Source organism: Chenopodium album, chromosome 7, assembly GCF_948465745.1.
Source record: "Chenopodium album chromosome 7, dcCheAlbu1.1, whole genome shotgun sequence".
NCBI lineage: Eukaryota > Viridiplantae > Streptophyta > Magnoliopsida > Caryophyllales > Amaranthaceae > Chenopodium > Chenopodium album.
This window is the reverse complement of record NC_137840.1, coordinates 11,781,160-11,790,603: the sequence shown is the minus strand read 5'-3', so window position 1 is coordinate 11,790,603 and position 9,444 is coordinate 11,781,160.

The following is a 9,444-nucleotide window of genomic DNA, read 5'->3' as shown; positions in this document are numbered from 1 at the left end:
CCTTGAAGTTACTAACGTGTGTATTTTGTTATTAGAAAGAGGTATGAGGCATCCAAGTAAGTGCTTTAATTGTTTCATTGTTATTATGATATAGAAATCATGTTTAGGTTGTTTTAATTCCTATTGTCATGTTAGGGTGTTTTGATCTTCCTAGTATTATGTTTAGGGAAAAGGTTATAATATTAAATACGCTTATTAAGATTTCTATGATGCTTCTTATTTTCTTTCTTTATATTCATGTTAGGGCTAAATCTTTGATTTTTAATGTTTAGTGACATGCTAGGGTTTGTTATTAATCTTGTTAGTATCATGCCTAGAATCTTGCTATTATTATGCTTTAGCATGATCATTATTATTATTATGATAATTTATTATGTTGCTTGATTATATTTATTGTTATTGCTTGATCACACCTTTTATGCATGTTTAAAGAGAATTTGTACATGTAATCACGCTTAATATGATAATTAATAATCTTATTTAGGGTTAATATGATTATCATTCAAGCGATCACCAATAATAGCTTTGTTTGTGCATTAATATTCAACCAACATAGATTAAACAGGTTTAGGGTTAATCTAATGATTGCATGTAAGTCAGAAAAGCGCACATGAATACGAGAAGAATAAATTAGAGGCCTATTATAGAGAAGGTTCAATCTCTTTTAGGTTGGATTTGTACCTTCATCCCCGAACGTCCAGTCATGGTTCCAGACCTATTGGAGTTAATGATCTCCTGGATCCTTATGGGGTGTAACCTTCACCCTGTGAACGGTTTACAAGTTCCTAAAACTTGTTGGCGACTCTTTTGCTCTAGCTTCCTTCCATTTGGACGCCATCGTACTTTAGTGTATGATAAAAGTGGGGTTCAAGTTTGGGGTAATGCTTGAAATATTCCTTACAATTTTTCAGCGACTCCAATGGGGAGGATTTCTATTTTAATTCCAGAAATTTATTTCGGCAATGATTTAGAATGAGTGGATGAGACTCGAAAAGTTCTAAGTATTTCATGTGCGTAATTGTGATTAACATTATTTTCATATGCATAAAAAAGATCTCATTGGAAAGACCATCCGTAATGAGTTAAAAACATAGGATTTTTACACGTAAAAAATTTGAGGAGTATCTTTCACAACTAGGATCAAAATAATGCTGCGCGAAACTGGAAACTTCTATCGAGCACAGAAAGCTGCTAAGGCATGTAGGAACTGGCGTCTAGAAAACAGGTGTTTGTCGCCAACTATATGACTCTGTCGCCAGGCGACAGAGCCATATTGCGGTGATGGCCTCTATTCGCTGGCGCCAAGTTATTCCAATACCGAGCCAGAAATATGCGTTCTAATTTTAACCGGTTTTTAGCACTGTTTGCACGATTCTACTTCCTGATTGAGTTTTTCTCACTTTTATAAAACCCATATTTGTTCTACATATGGACATAACCCTGTGGGAATTCATGCTTCATCTACCTAATTGAACGCTCTGTGCAACAAAGGGTACATCCGAGAATGTTGAATTCACCAAACCATGAAAGCGAGTTTTTTACTCGCGGTGTCCCATCCACTCTCGTTAACCCTTCAAAAGGTAAGGCTTTCGCGCGGTGCATCCGGACAATTAACCATGGACCCTCTTTGACTAACTCATATCTCGAACTTTAGAGAACTAAAGCCATGGTTAGGTTGCAAACTCATTGCATCATATTGTGCCTACTTGACTAATTGCGCATTATTTGTTGTGCATACTCTATGTGTTTTTCCTAACCATTTATTTGACTTGTGTTTAAGTCTCAAATAAACTGATTAATGCCTAAAAGGACTTTGTCTAATTAATTAATTAATTAATTTGAGTAATCAAAGTCTATTAATTTAATCGCAATTAACTTAATACGACTTTAGGCATGTCCCGTAGAGTAAAAATACTGAAATCAGTCCCAGATTAATGCTCCAGTAATGGCGCCACAATTTAGGCTGCAGCGCCACACGCTGTTGTGCAACGCCGGGTGACAACTCTATCGTCTGGCGCTGCACTGCAGAGCGCGGCGACAGTCTTGTTGCTTTGGCGACAGTTCAGCATTTTACTCGAGTCATCACGACGTGTCTAATTAAACAATTTGCTAATTAGTTCGATTATTTTGTTAATAACAATAACTTTGTTAAGTCCTTAATTGAGTCTAGCCACATAGTCTAGCCACATGGTCTTACACAAGAGGCTTAACATGTCACCTACACTCACTACACTTACTAGTCTTAGCACACACTTTGAGTATATGGCACCATGACCATGTATTAGGTTCATGCATAAGTCAGTTTTTTCCGTCCTTTGAGTTGGGGGTACATTCTATTCCTAATTTTGTAGATCTCTCCATCTACATCATCTTTCCATTCTCTACATGCTTTCTCCATATCACAACCTTAATTCTTCTTATCTTCTTCCATCCATACATGTTGAATAGAGTTTGAGTCAAATAATTAATAGTCGATCGCGATATCCCTAATTTCCCTTTCCACAGTACTTGGTCAAGGAGAGAAGGGCGATTAATCAAGGACAACCTCTTTGTTCAAGTCTTACTTTTTGATAAACCAATTCGTCAAAAGAGGAAAGCTAAAAAGATAATGGTAACTCAGGAAGAAGTCAATGAACTTAGGAATCAATTGACTGACGTAACTGAAGTGTTGAAGGCTTTAAGTCTTCAAATCAATGACCCTGTGAAGCAACAACAAATGGAGCTCATGCAAGAGAGCTTGAGCAAGATATCTAATGACTATAAATTCCAGGGCATTAGCTCACAAGGGGTCTCAGTGGACAATGAGCTTCTTCCGCATAAGTTCAATGCCAGTGACATCCCTAAATTCAAGGCAACAAATAATCTTTTTTTCCACTTAAGAGCCTTTGAAACTATAATGAACATTAAGGGGATGGATAGGAAAGTCTTTCATTCCTTGTTTTCCTTATCTCTTGAAACCGTTTGTCAACAATGGTTCTTCTCCTTTGACAAAGAGAAAACCTCTACATGGGAATCGATAGTAAACGCTTTCATTGATAGGTATAAATGCAATATTCAAATCAAAACCGATTATAGACAACTTGAGATGCTAAGACAAAAGTAGAATGAAGGCTTTACTTCATTCTTTAATAAGTGGAGGGAAACTTCCGCTAAGATGATTGAGGTGCCCTCCGAAAAAGAATCTGTGAGGATATTTATCAAGAATCTCCAAGAAAAGTATTCGAAGCATTTAAAATAGCAACACAACTTGAATACTTTCAAGGCCGTCTATGATATAGGCATCGAGATCGAAGATGACCTTGCAAAACAAAAAGCTACTAACAATGGTAACCATAATGGCTGGAAAGGAAAGAAGAACGACAATTCTTCTTTTTCCAAAAACGCCCACTCTAATAATAATGTTAGTACCTTTGACCATAACGGTGTCTTAGCTATGGATAATTTAAGATTCAAAAAGAAACCTAGAAGAGAACTCACACCCATTGGCATGACCTATGATACTGCTTTTGATCGTCTCTATGATCGAGGATTAATCAAACCTATTCGCCCTACCGAGGATCCAACACCAGAAAATTGATCTTCGAGATAGAATCCCAACTCTTATTTCAAGTACCATCGAGGAAACGGTCATACCACTGATGAATGCTACAGAATCTCATTCAAGATCTCATAGAAGCAAACAAGATCCCATTGCCTCTAGCTAGCGAGAAGACTGGGTGATGATGAAGCAAATTACACAAGACAAGAGGCGAGCTTCAACGACAAGATTTCATGACCTCTTTTTTTCTATTTCTTTTTCATTTTTTCCTTTCCCCAATAAGTCTAGCATAGGCACCTTTATTTTCCCTTAGATTTATTTTGTAGATTCTTTTTCCCTTTTAATAAAATGAGAATTTATTTCCTTGCATATGATCATTGCATTGCATTGCAAAAAAAATAAAAAAAAAATAAAAAAAAATCTATGTCTAACTAAGCATAAGGTATACCAATGATTTGAGGCACCCCTTGTAGCCACATCATATCACCTTTCACCGTTCAAATATGCAATCCTTTTTTGATAAACCACTTTGACCCTCGTCTAATGATATACCTTTCATTTTTTCAACCCATATCTACCTAACCTTGGATGGGATGGTGTGTAACTTATGCAAATTCAAAAGCTTGAGTGATTAAAAAGATTAAAATAGCAAAAATAGAAATAAATAAAAGTGTACAAAAGGGCAAGTGTTCCAATATCTTTGACATAAATATGTCTTTGATATGAACACGTCTCAGATTGCGTCTCTTACCGAGTGCTCGGTACAGTTCCTGAGAAATATGAATGCAAAGTGAGTGATAGACCGCATGATCGGGATTGCCCACACTTATTAAAATAAAATAAATAAAGCAAAAGAAAAGAGTGAGAAACCTCAAGCATGAAAATACAAATATTCAAAAGCAAAGTTGCACACCTTGGGGGCTTATCTAGGGTCTTGAGCCTTTTATCCCCTTCTTCTTCAAACCTTTAGCCTAACCACGTTACAACCCTTCAAAAGAACTTTTTAAGGTATACACACTTGTGCGAGGTTCGGCTAAAGCTACGTTTGGCCTGATTCCTAACGGATACATAGGCAACCTCACATCAAGGTGCGGCCGTAATAAACATGCATTCATATTCACGTTCACACACTCACACCATGATCATATCAAAGGATCTCCTATGCTAATCTCTATTCATTTAGAGCTAGACTTGGGGGCTTGATCCCTACATTATTAACTTACCTAGCCTAAGAGTCACCATCATTTGACTCTTCTTGAAATAATATTTTTCCACGCCCTTAGCCCTTGCGGCCTAACTTTAGTGTCACTATCACACACATTACAGATACATGACCTAATATACTTCCCTTAGGAACCCTTTGTCATGAAATCTTAACACGACGTTGAAGCATGCCTTGTCATATCAAAATAACTCATCACTTGTAATCGTTATCGCATCACAAAGTATGAAGTGCTTAGCCTCCGTGCCTAAGTTACCTACATACTTTCATTATTGAGTCAAGGATAGCCTAGGATGAATTAACCTTTGCACCTTGAGAGACAGCATCAAACGCATACATTTGACTAAGTTCATTCATGCACCTTCAAAAACTTCGATTCTTTTTCGAGTCTTTCTTTTCCGGGAGAAAGTCGGTACCCTCCACAAAAATGACGGAAATTTTTTGCTTTTTTGCATTTTCGAGTAGCACGATCACATTACAATGCACACACGAGTCATGTATACATTGAGTCATGTCGTGTTATCACATTGAGTGAGCACAATGCACACACGAGCCATGAGTCACACGTGTCGTCATACCTTGAGTCATGTCAAGTTAAGAAACACTAAGTCTTAGGTCAACCCTAAAGAAGGATAAGAAAAGTCATATAGTCAAAAATATAAATGCAGATGCATCCCAGTAGCAGGAAGAGCAAATAGGGAAGACCTGACTCCAGCGCCAGATGACAAGGCTGTCGCTTGGCGACAGAGTACAATTGCGGCGCCAGAGGTCGAAGCCACTCAGAACGGCTATTTTGACCTCGTATAACAATTTTGGGTTCCTTGGTACGCCAGTTAGCCCCTACAAGCGAATTGACATGATTAGTAGTCGGCTCAATTACAATTGCAGTAAGTGATTGACCTGACGACGATCGTCTCACTTAGCTTAAGCGCCTAAGCATTGGCTCATTACAAAAATCAACGCATTGATTCAAAAGCAAGCACTTATACGACAACATTTCCAAGATTGGGTTGTCATCCCCAACTGACAATATTTTCAAAAGTGGATTGTCGCGCATCTTCTTCAAACGACAATTTTTCCAAGATTGGATTGTCTTCTCTGGAAAAGTTTCCAAGCGTGGATTGTCGTGCTCTTTCTCTATTTGGAATTTTCCCAAATTCGGATTGTCATCGCTGGCAAGTTTTCCGAAATTGGATTGTCATACACATAGTTCCCTATGGAAAAATTTCTCAAGGGATTGTCGTAGGTCTCTATTCATCATAAATTTCGGCAAAGGTTCGTCGACGAGGATTGTCATTTCATTTCAGTAAGTGGCAAATTTTCCCGAAGTGGATTGTCGGTCAACTCTTTTTTGCAAATGTTCCAAGACGCGGATTTTCAATTGTGGCAATATTTTCCTAAAAGGATTGTCGCATAGCATTGGCAAATTTCCAAGGTGGATTGCTTTCAAGAGTTATATTCCAAGATGTGGATTGTTGATTGTAGCAAAGTTCTTATGATAGATTGTTACGAAGCATTGGCAACATTTTCCAAAATTGGATTTTGGCAAATTTTCCAAAATTGGGTTTTTGGGGGCGACGCGGTTGCGGGAAAGGGAGAGGGAGGGTTCAGGTTGGTTGGGGCTGGTGGTGCGACGCGGGTGGTGGTTTCGGGGAGGGGTGCGGTGATTTGGGGGCGAAGGGGGTGCTGGCGCGGGGGTGGTGGCTGGGTAGTTTAGGTTTTTCTTTTTTTTTTCTTTTTTTCGAGGGGAGAGGGGCTGAGATTGAGGTGGGTTTCGAGGGGAGAGAGGGGCTGATCGGGTTTTCGAGGGGCTGGGAATGCGATGCCGGCGCCGACAATCAGGGTGGTCGGATTCGCGGGCAGCAGGGGATTGGGCTCAAGCAACTATGGCAGTGGCTTGGTGGCTGGGCTGGACGGTGAGTGGTGGTTGCGGCGGATTGGCAGCTGGTGGGTGGGAAGGAGTGGTTGGTGGACGGTGGTTGGGTGGTGGTAATGGAAATACTAACGGTGTAAGTTAAGTGGTAGTGATTATAACAGTTAGTGTATTTGGGTGGTAGTAATATAAAATAAAAAATTAATGGGGTAGCAAATGTGAAATAGGGTCCTTTTGCTTGTAGCAAATGTGAAATTTTCCTTTTTTAAACTCTGATTTGTTTTTTTATCATATTCTGGATGATTTTCGTTATAAATAGCCTCCTAAAACCTCCGTTTTCAATCAACAAAACTACTAATTCTCACCAACTCTCATCAAGAAATTCTTGATTATTCTCTCTCTCTTTTCTAAACTAGCTTTTCAAATTCCGCATTCACAAGATCTAGACACACCTAGCTAAGTTCGAAGTTGCCTTCACCCTAAACGTGAAAGGTTTTAATTTCTGAGGGTTTGGTCCCAAATATCTATTTCAATTATTTAATTTAATTGTTTATTTATTATTTTCCTTGAAGTTACTAACGTGTAAATTTTGTTATTAGAAAGAGGTACGAGTCATCCAAGTAGGTGCTTTAATTGTTTCATTGTTATTATGATATAGAAATCATGTTTAGGTTGTTTTGATTCCTAATGTCATGTAGGGTGTTTTGATATTTTTAGTATTATGTTTAGGGAAAAGGTTAAAATATTAAATACGCTTATTATGATTTCTATGACGCTTCCTATTTTCTTTCTTAATATTCATGTTAGTATCATGTTAGGGCTAAATCTTTGATTTTTAATGTTTAGTAACATGCTAGGGTTTGTTATTGATCTTATTAGTATCATGCCTAGAATCTTGCTATTATTATGCTTTAACATGATTATTATGATAATTTATTATGTTGCTTGATTATATTTATTGTTATTGCTTGATCACACCTTTTATGCATGTTTAAAGGAAATTTGTACTTCTAATCACGCTTAATAAGATAATTAATAATCTTGTTTAGGGTTAATATGATTATAATTCAAGTGATCACCAATAATAGCTTTTTCTGTGCATTAATATTCAACCAACATAGATTAAACAGGTTTAGGGTTGATCTAATGATTGCATTTAAGTCAGAAAGCGCACATGAATACGAGAAGAATAAAGTAGAGGCCTATTATTAGGGCAGGTTCAATCTCTTTTAGGTTGGATTTGTACCTTCATCCCCAAACTTCCAGTCATGGTTCCAGACCTATTGGAGTTAATGATCTCCTGGATCGTTTTTAACCTTTACCATGTGAACGGTTTACAAGTTCCTAAAACTTGTTGGCGATTCTTTTGCTCTAGCTTCCTTCCCTTTGGACGCCACCTTACTTTAGTGTATGATCACAGTGGGGTTCAAGTTTGGGGTAATGCTTGAATTATTCCCTACACACACCCATAGATAAGTCATTATCCTTCGGATACTGACACGTGTGAGCTGGCACAAAGAGGTGCGGTATTTGTTCAACACCTCTGTTACAAAGGGATGCAGAGGGAACCGAAGCCCATACTACAGCTGCCGAGTGTACACCTAATAGGCGTGTCGCATACCTAACAAAAATAACCGAACTAACTCTACTATGTAGATGATCAAGTAGGGGTCGAATCCCAAGAGAATAAGGACTAACTAATTAAACAGACTCAAATTAATACTAAGCAAGTAACCAATCAATATCGAGAAATCTATACTAGAACAATTACGAACTATCAAGCAAAGAAAATTATAATAATGAATTAATCAAGAACTAGGGACATCTAAGATCAAGTATTCCCACTAATATGAATCAGTGCAATAGAACAATCCCTTTCCCTCAATTAAATCAATAAATATTCCACAGGACAGATGCTCCCGTAACAATACTAAGAGTTTCTTTCGATCAACTAATAGCTTCCCTAAAATGCAATCATACCTATTTTCACGGAATCATACATATTAAAGACATTAAGAACATCATCCTATAAGTCCTAGCAAGAACAATTAGCTATTCTCATGCATAAAGGTTCTTACTTTTAATTAGGGTTCCAAAATCAATTAAGAATCAACATTCGTTGCAAATCTAATCTCATTCAATAACACTATCCCTAGTCGTTTATTGATAATAAAACCAACCCTAATAAAGAAGAATTATAAATTAATTAAATTGAGAATTGGGAATTGAATCAATTAACACATCAATCCATATTAGGGTTCAACCTAACCCTAGATTATAAAACTACTCAAACATGATAATTAAATAAATAAAATAAACAATAAGAGAAAACGTAATAACAATAATAATAAGAGAATAAGGGAAAGAAAATACTTGAATTGAATTAATGGAAGCTTAAAGGTAAATCTTCGATGAACAAAACTTGGAAGAAACAAAAGAGAGAATAAAAATAACGTAATGTAAAACTTGTTTATTTATCTTCCTATTAACCTAATTATATCCTAGCATAAAACTAGGTATTTCTATCTTAATAAGACTCTTATACATTGCCAAAACGTGCTGCCATAGGTAGGTTGTGGCACGGAAGAAATCGCCACAACCAGGTTGTGGAGCGGGATGTCTTCGCCTCTCCATTGCTCCAATAATGGACGCCCGCAATCAGGTTGTGGCCGAAAGGTTGCACACCACAACCAAGTTGTGGAGCAGGCTGCTACAATGCTTTAGTATACTATAGAAACGCTCCATATAAAGAAATATCTCGCGATCAAAATGAATTCCACCCAAATCGAGCCCTATTCCTATAAAAACAAA